Source organism: Triticum urartu, chromosome 5A, assembly GCF_056163025.1.
Source record: "Triticum urartu cultivar PI428250 chromosome 5A, HENAU_Tu73, whole genome shotgun sequence".
NCBI lineage: Eukaryota > Viridiplantae > Streptophyta > Magnoliopsida > Poales > Poaceae > Triticum > Triticum urartu.
In genome coordinates, this window is record NC_141877.1 from 90581877 (window position 1) to 90602918 (window position 21042).

General features: G+C 47.0%; 1 pseudogene; it reads left to right on the plus strand.

The window, feature by feature from the left end:
* The first annotated feature begins 12640 nt into the window (after nucleotides 1-12640).
* Nucleotides 12641-13992, plus strand: LOC147970433 (putative F-box/FBD/LRR-repeat protein At1g78760; annotated as a pseudogene).
* The last annotated feature ends 7050 nt before the right edge of the window (nucleotides 13993-21042 follow it).

The following is a 21042-nucleotide window of genomic DNA, read 5'->3' on the forward strand; positions in this document are numbered from 1 at the left end:
ACATCCTCCATGGTTCTCTGATGCCATTGAACACAAGGGCTTCATTTACGCTGTCGACTCCTTCTATGGTTGGACGTATTGCTAGCCTACTCCAGTCATCGCTACAAACGGCTGTTACAGCAGTATGTTACTTTCCTATGATATCATGATGGCTTGCTTATATCACTGTCAACATTTGCTGAAAAATATTCATGCTCATAACATGTTGTTCTTAAGATTGACTAAATCAAGAGCCCTTTTTTATTTGACTCCAACTTGATATGATGTTGTAGGCCGCCTGGTGTCCCTACCCTTCCTAATCCCAGAACCTTCCAAAGAAAAGCAGCATGGCAGTTGCAGGTGGTTCCTAGCTCGATTAGACGACGGCGAAAGATTGATGATCGTTCGCACGTACCGGACGTGTTGTTTCGCGGAATACAATCACAGTCACTACAAAGTCTTTGAGCAGGATCCCAGCTTCTCTAGGCCTTCAGGAATTTTTGACTGGAGGCTGGTAAGTAGCATTTGTACACGCTCTCTGTTTGTCGGACTGAATTATCCAATTAACCAGGAGATAATCGACGGCAAGGATCATGATGGCAGCGCGGTTTCGTTCATCAGGCAAAACAGTGTGTACACAGCGTACCATGCGTCTCTGCATGCACCATACCCTGATATGTGCCGCCACGCTCAGCAGCCCAAAGTAGGAGAGAGGGTCGCAAGTATCAGACTTCGACATGCTGGCTGGAGTTCCCCCGGTCATGCACCCATCTGGTTCAAGCCGTCAGCCAATCTCCACAGCTTAATAAATAGTAACATCTAACTGAGCCAGTTAGTTAGATGCGTACACTTGGTGTAGTAGGATCTTTATTTAGTTTGATGCATACACTTGTTCTTTTTTGGTAGCCCTTTTGTAATGATGGCTGATGTTTGGTTTGGAAGAGAGAGCTCTGTCTTCACTCTTCTGGCCTGCTTACTGCATCTGTTGCACCCCCAGCCCTAGTTGCTGCTGCTGTTGTTTTCAATGTACAATCAGTAGTATATTTCATCTGTTGGTTGAATAAATGTGTTGTTAGAACGACAAACACAATGTTTTGGAAGTAGTTGCACGGTTCGATCCTTTAGTGCCCCGTACCATACGTAGCGCATACTATTTTTCATATGGAACACATTTTCCACTTGTTGATAACATGCAGCCCAATAGAGAAGCCCATAATTAACTGGAAGGGAGGCTCTCACATGAATCCGGCCCAGGTACATGCTCATGGTCCCCTAAACATAAATAAGTAAATAAATAAATAAAGCTAAATGCTCATGCACCAGTTCTTTGGGAAAATAGGTAGCCCAGTATTTCTTTTTGAAGAATACCCAAGCTAGGCCTATTTGTTTTCTTCGAATTACTGGGCTGCAAATCTTTCAAGATGAGGAGGGATGCATTCCGACCTGGCTTAAGAGTATGGTCAATGTCTGTTAAAAGTAATATCAAAAGGGGTTGAAAATTCCAAAAAAATTATAGCAAATGGGATATAAGTTTCTTTTTTTGTTTTTGTTCTTCACTGATATCTTATATGTATTTCATTGGATTTAACATGACATAGTACTAATTTATTTTTGTTTTAGTATGGCTATTAATTTTTGGATTAAGAATATTTCGTTCCCCAGCAAAAATTTGCGAATTTTCAAAATTTCCCACATATTTAGTTAATTTTTTGACCCTGGTACTGACCAAAAAATGGCCAGCAATTCTAAAAATGGAAAACGGGCTGCAATAAATTCCATATTAATTAGAAAATTAGTAAAAATTATAAAAATAATAGCAAATGGGCTGTACACGCCACAGATTTCGAGGCTGACTTGTTTACGCAAGGCTTTGTCAGTGAACACACGATTCTAGCAGCAGTGACTGTTGGATGTCCATCCAACGGCCGACGTGCTTCTTCAATCTCTGATCTTCCTGCTCCGGCCGCCTAAACTAGCGTCAGCGGGACTGCCTGCTCCCTCCTCTTGTGGCCCGCTGTGATGCCGCGCAGGCTTCCCCGGCCCACCATACTCCCTCCGCTGGGCTGGCCGCACGCAATCAACTGCCTCCTTATTACGCGAAAAAAAGTATTCCTCCCACTGAAATCTGGGGCACACCGGTTGGGAGGCTGACCTGTGGGCCTACTAAGTTGACGCGTACGCAGGGCTTGTCAACTTAGTCAACAAATGATTCTAGCAGCAGTAACCGTTGGATTTGAATCGAACGGTCCTGCTGCTTCTTCAATCGCTGCTCTTCTTGCACCAGCCCCCCAAACCAGCGCCGGGGAGACCACCTGCTCCTGCCTCCAGTGGCCGGTTGTGCTGCCGTTGAGGCCTCATTGCCCCCTACTACTCCCACTGCTAGCCAGGCCCTGCGGTGACGGCAGCCTCACACCGCAGCCGAACTAGTGAACCCTCGTAATCCTCTCCGCGTGGGCATCCACTGCCGCATCTTCCCCGGCTCCACGTCGTCCCCTTCCTAGGCCTCGTCGTCGTCCGCCGCCTTGGTGCTCTTGGCGCGGCGTGGTCAACATGGTCAACGACATTCCATCGGAAGAGTATTGTACGTGGAGAGGCTGACAGCTGGGTCCACGGCCATAGCCCAGTTTTTTTGTGATTTGCCAAGTAAGTCGCTTTGTCAAGCCTGTTGGGCTGCAAATCTTTCAAGACGAGGAGAGCTTTCATTCGGCTGGCCGAGAAAATGGCCCATCAGTAATGAGAAATGGGTTGTACATTTTTAAAACACATCAAACCGGCAATTAGTTTCAAATATCTTTTTTTTTCATTTTGAGATTTTAAATTACATTAATTTTTATGTATGGAGAATTTGTTGGATTTTATATTGATATACATTTATTTTTAAAATCAGTTTGAATGTGAGTCGAAATTTCGGGATTAAAAACAGTTCCGACCGCACCGAAATATGCAAAATTTCGTATAATTTTTTAACCGTGGCCACAATATGGGTTGTAATGCTAACAAAAACAATATGGGCTCCAAAAAACCTTAATAATTAGAAAATGGGCTGTAAATTATTAGAAATAATGGAAGATGGGTTGTATGCTGTTTTCCACAGATTTGACGCTTTCCTGAAAAAGGTTGATGCACAAGCAGTGACTGTTGGATGGCCATCCAACGACCGTCGTGCTTCTTTAATCTCTGCTCTTCCTGCTCTAGCCGCTCAAACAAGCGCCGGCGGGACCGCCTGCTCCCTCCTCCCCGCGGCCGGCTCTGCTGCCGCGCAGGCCTCATCGCCTCACCGTACTCCCATCGCTGGCCTAGCCATCCCTCTACTCACCCACACCTGCTGTTATTCTCCAGCAACGGCAGACGAACCAGTAAACCCTCGTACAGTCGTACTCCCCTCCGCGTGGGAAACAACTACCGAGTCTTCCCTGCCTCCATGGCGTTCCCTTCCTAGGCCTCGCCGTCATCCACCGCCCTGGTGCTCTCAGTGCGGCCTGGTCAACGTGGTCAACGACCGACATGCATCTAAAGTGGACTGTACGTGGAGAGGCCGACAGTTGGGTCCACGACCGCACGCAATGAAATGCCTCCTTATTACGCGCAAAATAATGATTCCTCCACCTGACATCAGGGACCCCCCGAAAGGGCCTCTGTATTTCACGAAAAAAATGATACCGCCGCTGACAGCTCGGACCCACCAGCTATATCTTCGCACGCAAGGAAGTGCCTCCTTGTTACGCACAAAAAATGAATACTCCCCCTGTTAGCTGGGACCCAGTATAGTGGCAGGCTGACTTGTGGGCCTACTAAGTTGACGGGGACGGAGGGCTTTGTCAACTTAGTCAATATGCACGATTCTAGCTCCAGTGACCATATGATGTCCATCCAACGGCCGTAGTGCTTCTTCAACCTCTGGTCTTCTTGCTCCAGCCACCCAAACCAGCGCCGGTCATGCCTCGTGCTCCTGCCTCCCATGGCCGGCTACGATGCGGCGGAGGCCTCACCGTCCTCTACTACTCCCACCGCTGGCCAGGCCAACCCTCTACTCACCCACACCCCCTATTATTTTGCGGCGACGGCGGCCTCACACCGCAATGAACCAGTGAACCCTCGTACTCCTCTACGCGTGGGCATCCACTGTCGCGTCTTCCCCGGCTCCGCGTCATCCCCTTCCTAGGCCTCGCCGTCGTCCACCGCCCTGGTGCTCTCGGCGCGGCATGGTCAACTTGGTCAAGGAACGACTTCCATCAGACATGGACTGTACATGGAGAGGTTGACAGCTGGGTCCACGGCCGCAGCAAGGAAGTGCCTCCTTATTACGTGCAAAATAATTGTTCGTCCACCTGACAGCGGGGACCCACCGGACGGGCCACCATATTTCGCAAAAAAAAACGTTTCCCCCCTGACTGCTGGGACCCACCAGCTACATCTTCGCACGCAAGGAAGTGCCTGACAGTCGGGACCCACCTGGTCGAAGCGTATGTAGTGTTGTCATTCTGGTCGCGAACGTGTACGTACATATATACTGGTGGATGTAGAGGCGCGCACGTGTCGTAGTAGAGGCGCGTACGTGTCGTAGTAGAGGCGCACACGTAGCATGTACACTTACGTACAGCGGCTAGGGTGCAAGAAAGAAAATACGGCCACGTATGTGTACATACGGGCGGGGTCTCAAACGCCTACTCGTGCATACGTACGGACAGGGCTTGTGTACATGGATGGGTCGGAACGGAGAAACATCATCGTCGTCATGTTCGTGGGGAGGCAACAGAATGCGTCGTGTTCATGGGGAGGCAACGAAATGCGTCGTGTTCATCGGGAGGCAACGGAACGCGTGGGAGCCAACCGGCTGGGTCGGAACGGAATGCGTGGCCGTGTTCATCGGGAGGGCTTGGACGGAACAGACGATGGAAACAAGGCCTGGCGTACCGCACAACGAAGGAAACGGACCTCCTACGTTCGGAACGGGGTCCTGTTGATCGGGAGGGGTGTGGTGTACCGCAAAACGGAGGAAACGGACCTCCTACGGCCGAAACGTGGGTCCTGTTGATCGGGAGGGGTGTGGCATACCGCAAAACGGACGAAACGGACCTCCTATGTTCGAAACGGGGGTCCTGTTGATCGGGAGGGGTGTGGCGTACCGCAAAACGGACGAAACGGGCCTCCTATGGTCGAAACGGGGGTCCTGTTCATCGGGAGGGGTGTGGCGTACCGCAAAACGGGACTCCACAGGATACTGTTCATCTCCACCGTCGACCTCCTCCAGCCTCCATGGGCTACCGTCGACCTCCTCCAGCCTCCACGGGCTCCTGTTCATCCGGCCTCCACCGCGTGCTACTCCACCGGCTACTGTTCAACCACCCCTCCACGGGCACCCCTCCACCGTCTACTGTTCATCCAGCCCCCCACACCACGGGGTCCTGTTCAACCACCCCTCCACGGGCACCCCTCCACCATCTACTGTTCATCCAGCCCTCCACCACGCCACGGGGTCCTGTTCATCCAGAGGCAATGCCACCGCTCACTGTTCATCCAACCCCCCCCCCCCCCCCGCAACGCTCACTGTTCATCCCAGAGGCAGCATCGATCGGCTTCAGTTAACAGCAGTAGCGAAGGAATCGCTCGATCGGGTTCAGTTAACAGCCATCGATCGATCGCTCGGGTTCAGTAACGCGTAGCCTGCAGTGCAATCGCTCGGGTTCAGTTAGAGCCCAACGCCTCGCTCGGGTTCAGTTAGAGCCAACGCCTCGCACACACGCGCGTACGTGTACGAGAGAAACGCGCATCGCTCGGCCCCCGACCTCCCACCGTAACCGGGAACTCCCCGAAATTTTCCTCGCCCTCGCTTCTACCACGGTTTTTCCCGTCATGGACGGCCCAAAGAATTTCATGCAGCTGCGTCTCCGGCCCGCCCAGGACGAAAAGCCCATTTTTTGTCATGATTTTTTGTCATGGAAGTAGGAGCCCACCACATCTATGATGATACTGGGTTTTGTCACAATTATGGTCATAGAAGTGTCATATGTATTACAGAAGAAAAAAATTCGTTTGGCCCGAAATGTCACGGATGTGTCTTTTTTTTGTAGTGTAATCCGGCTCTGGAGGTGGCGGAGGGAGCGGCGGCGACTGTCAGTGTCAAAACCAGCAGATCTCGGGTAGGGGGTCCCAAGTTGTGTATCTGAGGATCGATGGTAACAAGGGACACAAGGGACACAATGTTTTACCCAGGTTCAGGCCCTCTTAAAGGAGGTAAAACCCTACATCATGCTCGATTATATTCGATGTGTATAGGGGTTACAAGAGTTGATCTACCTCGAGATTGTAATGGCTAAACCCTAGCTATCTAGCCTATGATTATTCTGATAGCCTCTACAGACTAAACCCTCCAATTTATATACACACCGGAGGGGCCTAGGGTTGTACAGAGTTGGTTTGCAGAGGAAGGAAATAACATATCCGGACACCAAACTTGCCGTCCACGCATATAGGAGTCCTACCCAAACACGGGGGATAGTCTTCTGCTTTATCTTCACGGCCCATCAGTCCGGCCCATATCAAATAGTCTGGACACCCGAGGACCCCCTAATCCAGGACTGCCTCAGTGAAAAGAAGAGTGCCATCAAGTGAAGGTCGACGATGAAGGCGGTGATGCCGTCGCGATCCAGGGGGCGACTAAGCAGCCGCCAAAGCTGCAAGTAACCTGAAAAGAGCGTCGGTAGCACGTCGAAGCGAAATGCGCTGGATCACAAGTCTGTTGTGAACTGTCCATAGGGTCCAGGCAAGGACCCAATCTTCAACCACCTAATGTGGCGAGCGCGCTGAGGGGAGGCCTGAAGTTTGGACAATAGGTCGGGGAAATTGGAGTGACACCAATTACCACCAACCGCGTCCCGAAAGCAGCTCCAAAAGAATTGGGTAGATACGCAAGTGAAGAAGATGTGATTCGAGTCCTTGATCATTCCACATAGGGGGCAGAGTCCGTTACCCAGGCCATTCCGCTTGCGGACCTCCAAAATCCCAGGGCTCAACCCTGGACGGGTGGTGGAAACTACTAAGCTGGAGTACGGTAGGGGAAGACGGAATTTCTGAGCGAAGGGGGTCCGATCGTGAATGCATTGCCACATGAAGATCCTAATCTTCAAAGGTAGGCGAATGGACCACACGACAGTGAGGGCCAAAGGAGTGGTGGAGGGCGCAATGGCCTGGTAGAGGGACTTAGTGGAGAAGACGCCTGAAGGCTCAAAACGCCAAGAGTTGTGGTCAATATCAAGGTCCACATCCGGCTCGTGGAGAGAAATGCAGTCGAGCAGCTCATGCCAAGCCACAAGGTTCAGTGGCCCGAATGGCCGCCGGAAGGCAAGGCGCCCTAAGTCAATAAGGGCGTCCTTGACAGAGATCCTAGGATCAACCTCGAAGGAGAATAAATCTGGGAAGCGGGCGATGAAGGGGATGTCCCCAGCCCACCAGTCAAACCAAAACAAAGTATTTGAACCGGAGCCCATCGAGATGGATGTCCCGATCCGGAGAACTGGGAGTAGCTGGACAACGGACTGCTAGAATTGGGATCCGCCGGAACGCTGACAGAAGGCCAGGGGTTGTCCACGCAAGTACTGTTCCGGATGATGTCAAGCCAGATACCTCCTTGCCCTTGTGCGATGCTCCAAAGCCAACAAGTCAGAAGGGCGATGTTTAGGGCTGGACCAAAAGCTCGTAGCTCACGAGCTTAATGAGCGCTCGATAGTTCGGCTCGTTAAGCTCGTAGCTTGCTTCTTAATGAACAGAGCCAATCATTGATTTCATCTCGTTAAGCTTAACGAGCTTAATGAACGAGCTAACGAGTTTCACGAGTAGCTCGTTAAGCTCGTTAGCAACAACACAACACATATTTTCATCTTACGTGACAAACTTTTTGTAGCACCTCAGCCCATCTATTCAATCTAATTGATATATGAGACAACAAACTAGTGCATTTCTTTCTGTGGTCATGCATTTGGAGCACATGATCCCGAGCCTGCCCTGGTCACGAGGCTTGCAGATGTCAGGCTAGCTGACCATGTGGTACTTACACTGGTGCGCGTCAGTCCTAAACAAACGGTTTTTAACCCCTTTCCGTGAGGGCATTCGGAACCGTCGTCAAGTGAGTGTGGGAGATAGGGGGGTCCTTCCCACACGACCCAGAAACCGTTGGGGATATGCCCTCCTGGCACACACGCTCGGCAAAATGAGGTCGTGTGTGACCGACGAGCACTCAAATACAGAAATACGTACAATAGTGCTAAAAAATACAGTTATACAGGCGAAATCATTTCCGGTCATAAGTACATCCCACACAGTCAGTCACCAATAAACGTTTTTGTTCGTATATACATCCCACATAGTCACTACAAGGAAAACGTTTGCGCAAGGTGGCATAACACAAACAGTTTTGAAGAGAATGTCGTGTGTGATTGTTCATTGATCCAACACAGTTTATTCCTAGAAACTGTGTGTGTTGCCTGAGGTCATCGCCCACGGTGGTTTCTCATTAACCGTTTGCAATAGGAAAACCCAATTAGCAAGCGAATTGGCCAATTAGCGGGCTAATTGGCCTATTATTAATAATCCATTTACTAATATAATTGACATTCATATTAAGAACATAATATATTCCATTTCCATATTACGGAAGCAGGATTCCATAATTGAAATACATCATGGTACAACATGATATAGCTTCAGCACTCAGCTACCCCATTACACAACTGCGCCAGCACCAAGTTTCACATGAAACATCTAGAACCTTTCGAAATTAGCATCATAGACGGTACATAGAGAGATGCATCTCATCTAGAAAACTGCTGAAGCAGAAGGCGAATATTGAGCCTTCATTCATGTTGAAGGTCTTTGCAGCTTTAGGCCAGTGCCCGTAGATGATTGACCGACCATCCTTTGACCTCTTCAGGAACACTTCAATATTGAACCGTGGGTGTTGTATGAAAACTTTCCTCGCCTCCTGACCACAGAGGTGGTTTGAGAGGTAACCATCAGTGAAGCCTGAAAACAAGGATGTGCATAAATATCTTCTCTATATTGGAAATGGGGCAAAGGAATACAAAAAGGCAAGGTATAATAGTTAGTACCATCTTTTAAACCTCGGTGCTTCCCATTGTTTCCCTGCAACACATATAAGGTAGTTAGTCATCAGGTTAAGTAAGGGTTCGCATGCTATCAGTAAAATATGTTGATGATAAATAAGCACATTGCAGATTCATTGGATTAATTCAAGCCACATGGAAAACCCATTTATCCAAACCAAGCATGATTAAGAACTAGGAAATACAGCACTTGTATATGTTTCTCATGTATTAAGTGCAGCCAAATTCGATTTATTCCTCACATGGTATACAATAACGGAATGCAGCCATAGCAATTGAACATCGCATTACAGAATTGAACCAAGCAGTTAACTAAACACCACAACAAATGAACCAAACGTTAACTGAGCACCACATTGCACAACATAACATACTCCTAATAGAAGATCAGACAGTTAACCAAACAAAGCATGCTTAACAACTTGGAAATATAGTAATTGTATTTGTTTCTCATGTATTTAGTACAGCCAAATTCGATTTATTCCTCACATGGTATACAATAACAGAATGCAGCCACAACAATTGAACATCGCATTGCAGAATTGAACCAAGCAGTTAACTAAACACCACAACAAGTGAACCAAGCAGTTAACTAAACACCAATTGGACAATATAACATACTCCTAATAGAAGATCAGAAAGTTAACCAAACCAAGCATGCTTAACAACTTGGAAATATTGCACCCTGAAGAATTGAACATCACATTTGCGGAATTGAACCAAGCAGTTCATTGAACACCACATTGCACGACATATAGAACATATACACTATAGCATAAGATTGCATGGTAAAATTAGATAGCACAATTCACTAGAATTTTTTAAGGAAAGGCAGTAGCTAGCAAACTGAACATGGGTCCTTATAGTGAGCTAATTAGACAAGCTACTCCTCATTGTCGGATATATCGATGACGATTGGCTCCTTGGACATGGAAGAGGGCGAGGCCTCCGCATCGTGGGTGCCCTTGTTGTAGTGGTGAGTTGCCTAAGCCGCTCCGGGCACCAACCTGCTGGCTCTCAAGATGAGGTAAGCACGTGCATGCTGAGAAAACACCTCGTAGTCTTCGTCAAAGGCACCGACGGTGGCCTCGAGAAAACACCACGAACTGTCGTTTAAAGCAGCCAACTGCATCGCGGCATTGGCGCGCGAGGCATCAACGGTGGCCTCGACGACGAGGTGCTCCTCCAAGATCTGGGGGTCGGCACGAATGGCAGCCATCGCGACCTCATCCGCGCGTGCGGCCGCGATTTGCTTCTCCGCTGCCAAATGCTCCTTGAGATCCTGGCTATACTGCGTGCACCATGGCTTAGGCCGGCGCTTATTTGGTGGAGGGGTCGGTGATTTGGGTGGAAGGTGTCGCGCTCACGCCGGCGGTCGGGGCATGTGGGATGTGGAAGGAGGAGGAGGATGGGGGTCGGGTGTGGATTACCTGCCTGGATAGGCGAGGCCGAGTAGCGTGAAGAAGGGTTACCGGCGAGGAGGCGGCGGCGTTGCAAGCAAGGAGTGAAGGTTTCAACTTGGAAAGGAAGGCAGAAAGAGGGGGAATGTGGATTTTGGTAAGGGGGAGGGGCGGGGTGGTAGATATTTCCGCGGAAGCCAAAAATTTGGAATGGCTTCAGACAAAAAACGGGTGTGCAAAGTGTCATCAGACACGGTCCCTTATTCAGACACGGTCCAAAGATATTTTGTGCTGCATCTCACACGGTTGGTTATAATAAATTGTGTGGGATCTAGTTGATTTTTGGTCTTGATTTGAATTACATAATGGGGTCACAATGGCCATGGACGGTGTTTGAATTGCTAGACCTTTTATCTGCAGTGATCATAAAAGAATTGGAATTATTCAGGGTTCGTTTGGACATTTTTATGCATTAAGTGAGTTTTTAATGCATTTATGTGCATAATTCAAATTTGAACTACATGCACATGCTCCAGTGCATATAAATTCGTTGAAAAATCAAATCTTTGTCCTTGGGTGCATGCTTAGGTCCCATACAAGAAATGGGAATGAATTTCAAACACCATGGCACCGTTGATTGCCGGCAAAACATTGAGATGCTTGGTTTTTAAATTCTAGTAAATCCAAAACTCGTCTGAAATTCATGAAACTTGGCATGCTATCATGGAGCGGCATCAACATGCCATGGTACAATTTTTTTTCCATTTGGGGCAGGTTTGGGTACATGCTTCTCACAAACCGGAGCTTCTCACAACAAGCATGATGGTTTTCGGTAGGGAACGTCCCACCTTTGGGGACAAAACGATATTCATTGCCTCTTATTGCTTTCAAAAAAAATCTCGTGTCAACATAGAACAACAGGAGTGTTGTGTGATTTTTTGTGATTTTTCGAGGTTCGTTTGGACATTTTTATGCATTAACTGAGTTTTCAATGCATTTTATGTGCATAATTCAAATTTGAACTACATGCACATGCTCTGGTGCATATAAATTGGTTGAAAAATCAAATATGTGTGCTTGGGTGCATGCTTAGGTCCCATGCAAGAAATGGGAATGAATTTCAAACACCGGGGCACCGTTGATTGTCGGCAAAACATTGAGATGCCTGATTTTTAAATTATAGTAAATCCAAAACTCATATGAAATTCATGGAACTTGGCATGCTATCGTGCAGCGGCATCAACATGTCATGGTATAAATTTTGTCCCATTTAGGGCAGGTTTGGGTATATGCTTCTCACAAACCGGAGCTTCTCACAACAAGCATGATGGTTTTCGGTAGGGAACGTCCCACCTTTGGGGACGAAATGATATCCATTGCCTCTTATTGCTTTCAAAAAAATATCGTGTCAACATAGAACAACAGGAGTGTTGTGTGAATTTTTGTGATTTTTCGGGGTTCGTTTGGACATTTTTATGCATTAACTGAGTTTTCAATGCATTTTATGTGCATAATTCAAATGTGAACTACATGCACATGCTCCAGTGCATATAAATTGGTTGAAAAATCAAATATGTGTCCTTGGGTGTGCTTAGGTCCCATGCAAGAAATGGGAATGAATTTCAAACACCGGGGCACCGTTGATTGCCGGCAAAACATTGAGATGCCTGGTTTTTAAATTCTAGTTAATCCAAAACTCGTCCGGTGTGCAGGTTCACCGGGAAGCGTGCGAGATGTTCAATGCAGGATTTGTGCATCTCTTCAACACAAATGGTTCGGTGAAGCAGTAAAACAGTAGAAAATAAACCAAAAAATATACGTGCTACCACACGCCTCGTGTGTCGTGTGAGCAGGCGTCAGTTGACAGAACGCATGCAAGCAGTACGCCGCGCAGGCATATCGATAGGCGTGCATGCAGGTGTGTGTATTGACGGGGACGCGTGCGAGTAGCTATGTGAAATGATGGTAGGAATGGCAGACTCCGCCGCGCAAGCTCACCGAGAGGCGAAACAACTTTTGACCATAGCCTGCCTCGCTCCCACTGGTCCATATTAATTGCGCGCCCAGGCCACCGGCCATAATAGGCGGCCGCACCCCCGGTCCACAGTGGTCACCGACGTCTGGACTCCGGAGTGTATGACGATGCCGCCGAAGCGCACCATCGGAGCGAGTGGCGACGCCAGGGCTGGTGAAGCACCCGCACAACGCGTCAAGCTGGCCACAGAGGTTTTAGTCGTCGCCGACGAGGTCCCGCGTGGGCAGCAGCACGACCTTGAATTCGTCGGCGTCGTCGTGCCCCCAGCCGGAGCCGGAGGTCAATAGCAACTCCGGCAACAACTGCGACTCGAACGGAAAACCGGTCAGTCACCTACATGTATGTTTGTGCCTTTTTTTCTTCCTGATCTTGAGAATTGATTTCAAATGTCCTACATGGTATGCCATTTTTTCTTTCAGATTGGTATGTACACAGATGAGGCTCTGTCTAGCACCACCACCGGATGTAGATCTTGGACCCGGCTGTGCGGCCAGAAGCGCCCCCCTGGACCTGAGGAACCAGTAGAATCTCCGGCGGACCGCATCAGCGATCTCCCAGACGACATCCTTGGGGGGATCATCTCCCTTCTCCCCACCAAGGATGGCTGCCGCACACAAGTCCTCGCATCTCGGTGGCGCACTCTGTGGCGCACCATGCCTCTTAATCTCGACGGTCGTCAGCTATCTGTCGATGATGATTCTGAACTCCCTGGAGCCATCATCTCCTCCCATGGGAGCTCCGTTCAACGCATTTGCATCCCAGCATGCTACCTGCTGGACATACCTTGCACGGTGGCCGCCTGGCTGACATCCCGTCAATTTGATAAACTCCGGCAGCTTGAGTTCTACCATTACTACAGTGATAGGTTACCACCAATAGATGCATCTGTGCCCTCACCACCCATGCCCATCTCATGGTTTTCCTCCTCTCTCTACACCGCCACCTTGACCCAGTGCCATCTAGCAGACAATCTGGTACAAATGTTTCGACTGCCACTCTTGAAAAAACTTGCGCTTATGTTGGTTCATCTGTCAGAGGCCTCACTACACAGCATCATCCACTCCAGCTGCCCTGCACTAGAGTGTTTGGTGCTTGTTTTTCGAGCAGGAATTGATATCCCTTGTCTCAAAATAAAGTCACCTCACCTTGTAAGCATTGGAATTAGTTCTGAAGGACAGGAGCTCATCATCGAAGATGCCCCTTCACTTCAAAGGTTGGTCCTTGATTGTTGTTATAAACCTACGCAAATAAATGTGGTCTCTGCGCCTAAACTGGAGACCTTGGGTGCAATTCGTGATCCATTTAAATGGTTCGAGATGGTGTTTGCCTCCACACCTACTGAGGTATTGTATATTATTCACATACACTTTTGTAATTTGCATTTTTCATTTGTGCGCATAAGTTAAGTATCATCTTGGAGTACACTTTCCATGCTAATATTATGTTCTATGCTCAATGAAGTGCTTGTCCATCCTATCAGTGGTGGTGGATTCTGTCAAGACCTTATATATCAGTATGTGGTGTTTTGATCTCAACATCATTATTGCCTTGCTACAATGCTTTCCATGTCTGGAGAATTTGTATATAAAGGTGATGATTTCACGCACATTGAAATCCCATATATAATGTACTATAATTAATCCTTCAGCTATCACTCTTTCAACATAATCTTTTTTAGACATTAACTGTTTTCAATCTTCATCTCTATTTAGGCAACAACACATGGAGAAAAAGGTATAACTAATCGATGGTTGATGAAGCACGGGGATTTTCTCAGATCTCATTCGTTTGAAGACAGTAACGCTGGAACGATATTCATCCAACAGTGCAAACACTAGCTTTGTCAGATTCTTCATGTTGAATGCGAGGGCACTATTGTCCGTGAGGATTAAGTTTTTCAACAAGAAATTACTCACGGCTACAAGTGTTGAAGAGCATAAAAAGAAGTTTCAGGTGGACCTAAGGGCTTTTGATCGTGTTCGGCTTCTATTTACAACAGCTTGTGGTCATCATGGAGCAGTAGAATTATTGTATTGGGGTCTTGATTTTATGGATCAGACTGATCCATTTGATTGTAACTGTCGAAAACTTTGGTTGAGTTAGATGTCATTGTCCTATTCAATCTGGTTTATGTGTAAACCTGATGAACAATTAATCCTTGTGCTTTTGTACCTTCTGTAAGCTAGAGTTAGACATTGTTGCCCTTTTCAACTAGGGTTTGACCCACATTTTCTTTCATATTGGGCCAATGGCTTGCCATTTCTTTAATTAAGACATAAATATTATAAGCATTCACAACATAGGGAAAGAGCCTCACTCTCGCGGGATCCTTGAGATCTTTGTTCATTACAGAACCACAAGTTCTTAGCGCCCACCAGCACCCACAAACTTATTTTCAGCTAGCACACCAAATGGGCTGTAATTCTTAATAAGAAAAGCTGCATGGTAGCGACAAATTTGGATTTGTCATTTGGGACCCACGAGGAAAAGGCCTATCCAGGGCGGTGCCGACTCGACAGTAAACATTGAGAAATCTGGTTTTAAAATTACTGTAAATCCAAAACTCGCCTCAAAATTATGAAACTTGGCATGGTGTTATGACATAGCACCATCATGTTGTGGTAAAAAATTAGTCCAATTTGGGACAAGTTTTGGTACAAACTTCTTACAAACCGGAGCTTCTCTCAAAAAGGCTCATGGTTCCGAGAGGGACCTTGTCCCCTATGTGTGTGAAACGACATACGCTGTCTCTTCCTGCCTTGATTTATTTTACAGAGGCAGCATGCAACTATAGTAGGGTCGTCCTAAAAATATGAAATTATTCACAGTTTGTTTTGCCTTTTAATACATTATTTGAGTTTCCTAGGCATTTTGGAACGTACTTTGGTATGTGCAAAGGACATGTGTGTACTAGCCACATATGTAATTGGATGTTCAATCTGTTTATGGAATCAAGTCCTTATAAGTTATAAGTACATATGTTGTTGTTCTGTGTGCAATGACATCGCACACTGAGCATACTGGGGAACCCGTCGGTGATGATTTCATCAATCGCTGACAATTGTATACCACCAAGCGTTTGCCCACAACACACATGACTTATTAGCAGCAATCGTCTATGTTATTATCAGTCTTCGCACACATTTCTGATTACAAACCTCTTTGCCGCGTATAACACACATCTTGTTATATTGAACTGTTTCGGTTTTCTTGGCTCAAAGCATACAATTTATCCAATTGAACCGCATGTCATATATTGCACACACCTTGATCTGGCTGACCGTTTCTTTGGTGTTGCCTAATCACAAACAGTTCGTCCGAGTGAACCGTATGTTGTATATTGCACACACCTTCATCTGGCTGCCCGTTTCTTTTGTTCCTCATCATCGCAAATAGTTAATTGAATTGAACCATATGCCCCGCATCGCATACGCAACCAAAATCTGAACTGTGTTTGATGCATCCTCCATCACAAACATTTTGCACCTTTTTGACAGGTTTTTTTACACCGTCGTTTGCGATTATTACATCGCACACAGTTTCATCGAAGGGGCTCTGATCATAGTGTCGCGTTAGCAGCATCCTGCAGTAGTGTTATGTTTATTGTTGTCACCCGTCCAGAAGAATCTAGCATGCACCTTAGTGATCTCATGGTGCACGGTCTCATGGAGACTGTAGAAACTCATGAGGAACAGAAGCAGGCTGGACAGAGAGGAGTTGATGAGAATCGTCTGAGACACCTTAGAGAGTCACCTATCCTGCCAAGGCTCAATACGAAGCTAGAGCTTGGCCACCGTCGGCCGCAGCTCAGCCACTGAGACCCGGGAGTCACTAATGGGAAAATGGATTATTTTTTGCCTAATCAGAGGCTTAGGAGATGTTTAACAGTGTCATAGGAAAATGGATTAACAGTGTCATATGAAAATGGCCGTCCCAATTCTTTTTAATTGAGATCCAAATTTTCAGTTTTAATGTTTAACGGTGTCATAGGAAAACAGATTATTGTTTGCCTAATCAGAGGCTTAGTAGATACGTATATATAGGAGGGGTTTCGCTGGGAGGGGACTCCGGACTACCTCTAGCAAACGTGGCTCGAACAGAACTAGGGAACGATGGGTGTCCTCGTCTGAGGAACGTTTCCAGTTATCCGGGTCCAACAAAAATCATTGAATACAACTAATTTCATAGTAATGCACGGGTATTGTGTATACTTCATAGTTTAAAGAGTGGCTCATATACAACATGCACGAGTAAATTGATTACTTCATGGAGATAGAAATACAACTTTTTTTCATAGAGCTGCTCGTAAAAAAAGAAATTGCATCAAGCGACTATTGGATGATACAAGTGTGTGCAGAGAAGATATGAGTGATCCTAGCTCTATCATCATAGGGTATTTTGCTAAACTTTTTACCTCGCAAGTGCATGCACCAAATATGAATGTTCTGGATCATGTGAACGGTATAGTTACTGTGAAGATGAATGAAATCTTGATGGCCCCTTATACGTCTAGGGAAGTAAGGAAGGCTCTTTTCTCCATTGGGATTTCAAGGCACCTGGGCCGGATGGGCTTCATGCCATATTTTATAAGAGGTTCTGGCCAATGCTCGGAGGTGATCTGGTTATGGAGGTCCTGCAAGCGGTCAATAGTCGAGTAATACCACAAGGGTGGAATAATACCACAATTTTCATGATCCCTAAGGTACAAACACCAGAAAAGGTGACACAATTTAGACCTATTAGTTTTTGTAATGTGGTGTAGAAGGTTATATCAAAAATGATAGCGGCTAGGCCACAAGTTATCCTTCCAGAGATAATCAGTCCTACACAAAGTGCTTTTATTCTAGGGAAACTGATTATGGACAACATCCTTATTGTGTATGAAAGTCCGCACACCATTAAACAGAAGAAGGTAGGGAAGGAAGGATGGTGTGCGATGAAGATGGATATGCAAGGCCTATGATAGGGTTGAGTGGGTTTTTCTGGAAGCAATGCTTTCGAAACTAGGATTTCATGTTGATTGGGTAAATCTGATTATGACATGTGTGGCGTGAGTGGAATATAAAGTGAGATTTAATTCTTTTGAAACAGAGACTATCATACCATCTTGAGGTCTTCGACAAGGGGACCCTTTATCCCCGTACCTTTTCCTACTATATACGAAAGGACTTACGGCCTCTTATTTCATGCTGAATTAACTGGAGAGCTGGAGGGAGTAAAGGTTTGTCGTGACGCACCTGCAGTTGTAAATCTTTTATTTGCTGATGACTCTCTGATTTTAATGAAGGCAAATGAGACGAATGTTGCATGCTTGAAATCCATACTTGATACATATTGCGCAGCGTCGGGACAGCTTGTTAGTGTGGATAAATCAAGTATTCTTTTCATTCCCAGTACAGAAGTTAATATGAAGGCAACTATTTGTACTACTCTTAATAGAATGACAGAAGCTTTGAATGATAAGTATCTGGGCTGTCAGCAACTCTAGGCCTTGATAAAAGTGACAGCTTTCAATATTTGATTGATCGGCTCATTCAAAGATTGATGGGATGGAAGGAGAAGTGTTTATCATCAGGAGGTACAAGATATTTTATTAGAATCAGTTGCTTAAGCTATAGCAACTTATGCGATGTCGATCTTCAAAATTCCTTAAAAATTGCAAAGGAATCACATATATGATGTCAAGTTTTTGGTGGGGTGATGATGCAACACAAAAGAAGATGCACTGGTTCGCATGGTGGAATATGTCCATTTCAAAAAAGCAAGGAGGCATCGGTTTCAGAGATAACCACTATTTCAACCTCGCATTGTTAGCTAAACAGGCATGGCAATTGATTGACAACCTTGGCTTACCCACTATTTCAACCTTGCATTGTTAGCTAGACAGGCATGGCAATTGATTGACAATTGTGGCTCATTATGTGTTGTAATTCTTAAGGCCAAATATTTTCCTAAGGGAGATTTGATGAGTGCTACTTTGAAGAGGAAAGCATCATACACATGGCAAAGTATTATGGAAGTGGTGGATACGTTACAAAGAGGCTATATTTTGAGAATCAGTGATGGTGAGAGCGTTAACATAAGGAATGACCCCAGGATTCCCCAATCACCCTCCAAAAATTTCAAACTATTCATTGAAATAATCTCTTCTCGTGTGTATGTGACCTCATAGATCATGTATCAAGAGATTGGGATGGACAGTTGGTGAGACAAACGTTTTGGCCAGTTGATGCTCGTAGAATTTTGGCTATACCCGTCCTTTACATGATATGACAGAATTCGTGGCATGGAACCCCTCGAGAACCGGGATCTTTACGATACGTTCGGCCTATCATGAGGAGTGGGAGTTTATGTTTGCTGATAAACTTCATACAAATGTAGGATCATCCACCAACACAGATATATGGGATTCAGTGTGGAAACTTTCATGTCCGACCAAGATTAAGATTTTTATAAAGAGAGCACTACATAGTGCCATTCCTTGTCGGGCAATATTAGCAACGAAGCATATGAAGGTAAAGGTGCACTGCCCAGCATGCAATTTTGGTCCTGGTAATTTGAAGCACTTGTTTTTTGAAAGTCATAAGGCGGCGGTAGTATGGAACTTGTTAGGAATCCATGATATTATAAAAAAAGCGTGTCGAGCCAATCTTACCGAAGAAAATATACTGGAGCATTTTCTATGTCTTCCAGATCATGATGCGCATGTTCTTGGCCTCCCAAACCTACGAGAAACTATGGCTACTCATGATGATCTTTATGGTATGAAAGAAGGAAGCTTGCTCATGGTGAATAGACACAAAGTGTTCCCCAATTAATCTAGCAATAAGAGGGATGGCAGCAAACTTTGTTATCGGATGCAGTCCAAAAGCAAAAATACGTAAGGTTGCTTGGACTAAACCTAGGACGGGTTACATGAAAAATGTTGATGCCGGATTCGGTCATGATCAGCTAGAAGGAATGGTCGATACTATTACCAGCAATCACAATGGCAAGTTTATGGCAGCTGCAAATGAGAAGATGAGTTTTTTGTTTTGATGTGTTCATCACCGAGGCGACAGTAGTCAGGTTTGGTCTAAACTTGGCAAGGATTGTTGGATGTAGCAAATTAGAGCTGGTGTCTCCTTTGGAATACGCCTAGATGGCGTATAATTGCATTGATAGGGGAGAAAGTTAGAAATTACAGGAGATCACCACAGAGACGTGCACAAGAATGGCGACGATGTGGTGACGAGAGGAGTAGAAGACGGAGGGTTACTCAACCCCCAAAAGACACGATCAGGTTACAGCTAGCCCTGAGTTCATTCCTCTAGCTCCAGCCATGGCCCAAGAGCGAGCTTCATCCTTGATTGCGACAATTAGCGATGACAGGGAGGGCGCAATATTGTCGAAGATGACAGCGTTCCGGTGCCGCCAGAGGGACCATGCGACGAGTGAGGCCACGGTGGCGAGTCCATGCCGCTTCGGCATCGGGGTGTCTAGGAGAGCAGTAGGAAGCCAGTCGAAGAAGCCAACCGAGTCGTCTGGGATGGCCGTAGTTGGAGAGCGCCAGGAGAGAATAGCGTGCCATGTTGCTCGCGCGAAGACACAACCCACCAGGATGTGGTGCATGGTCTCGGGCTCTTGAGAGCAAAGCACGCAGGCCAGCTCGTCGGGTAAGCCGCGCCACGCGAGGCGATCAGCGGACCAGCAGCGGTTGAGAGAGGCTAGCCAGATGAAGAACTGCACCGAGGTCGGAGCACTAGTTTGCTAGGCGAGGTGCCAGGTGGCCGAGGAGGTGGAGCCATGGAAGAGGGAGATGTAGCAAGAGGAGGCCGAGTAGCACCCATTTTTCGTCCAGCACCAGCGAATCGAGTCCGGGCGAGGGAGCAGCTCGACATGCTGGAGACGGATCCATAGGCTTACGTATTCCACGGTGGCCGCAAGACCCAGAGCTCCCCGGATGTCGTCAATCCAGCGGCGATCAGCAAGCGCATCCGCCACCGTGCGGGAATTGCGAGCTCGGCGGGGTACGAGGGTCGTGACATGAGGGGCAACATCTAGGATAGATTTGCCATCCAGCCATGGGTTGATCCAAAAGCGACAGGAAGTGTCGTCTCCAATGGTCCAGATCGTGGAAGCTCGAAAGAACTGGAGCACCTCGGGGTCATGAGGTAGCTTGAGGTGAGCCCAGGGCCGAGAGGGGTCTGTAGCTTGCAGCCAGAGCCAGCGGACGCGGAGCGAGATTCCAGTGCGACGAAACTCACGGATACCTAAGCCACCCAAGTCCAGGGGGCGGCAAACCCGCGCCCAGCTGACCAAGCATGATCCAGCGCGCGCATCGGTGCGTCCATGCCACAGGAAATTATGAAGGATGCAATTCGCCTTCTTGAGGATGGGAGGGGAGATTGCCACGGCCAGGAGTAGGTGGACCGGCATGGCACTCAGGACCTAGCGGACCAGGGCGAGGCGCTCGCCGCGGTTGAGAAGAGCGGCCTTCCAGATGGCCAGTTTGCGCATAAGCTTCTCA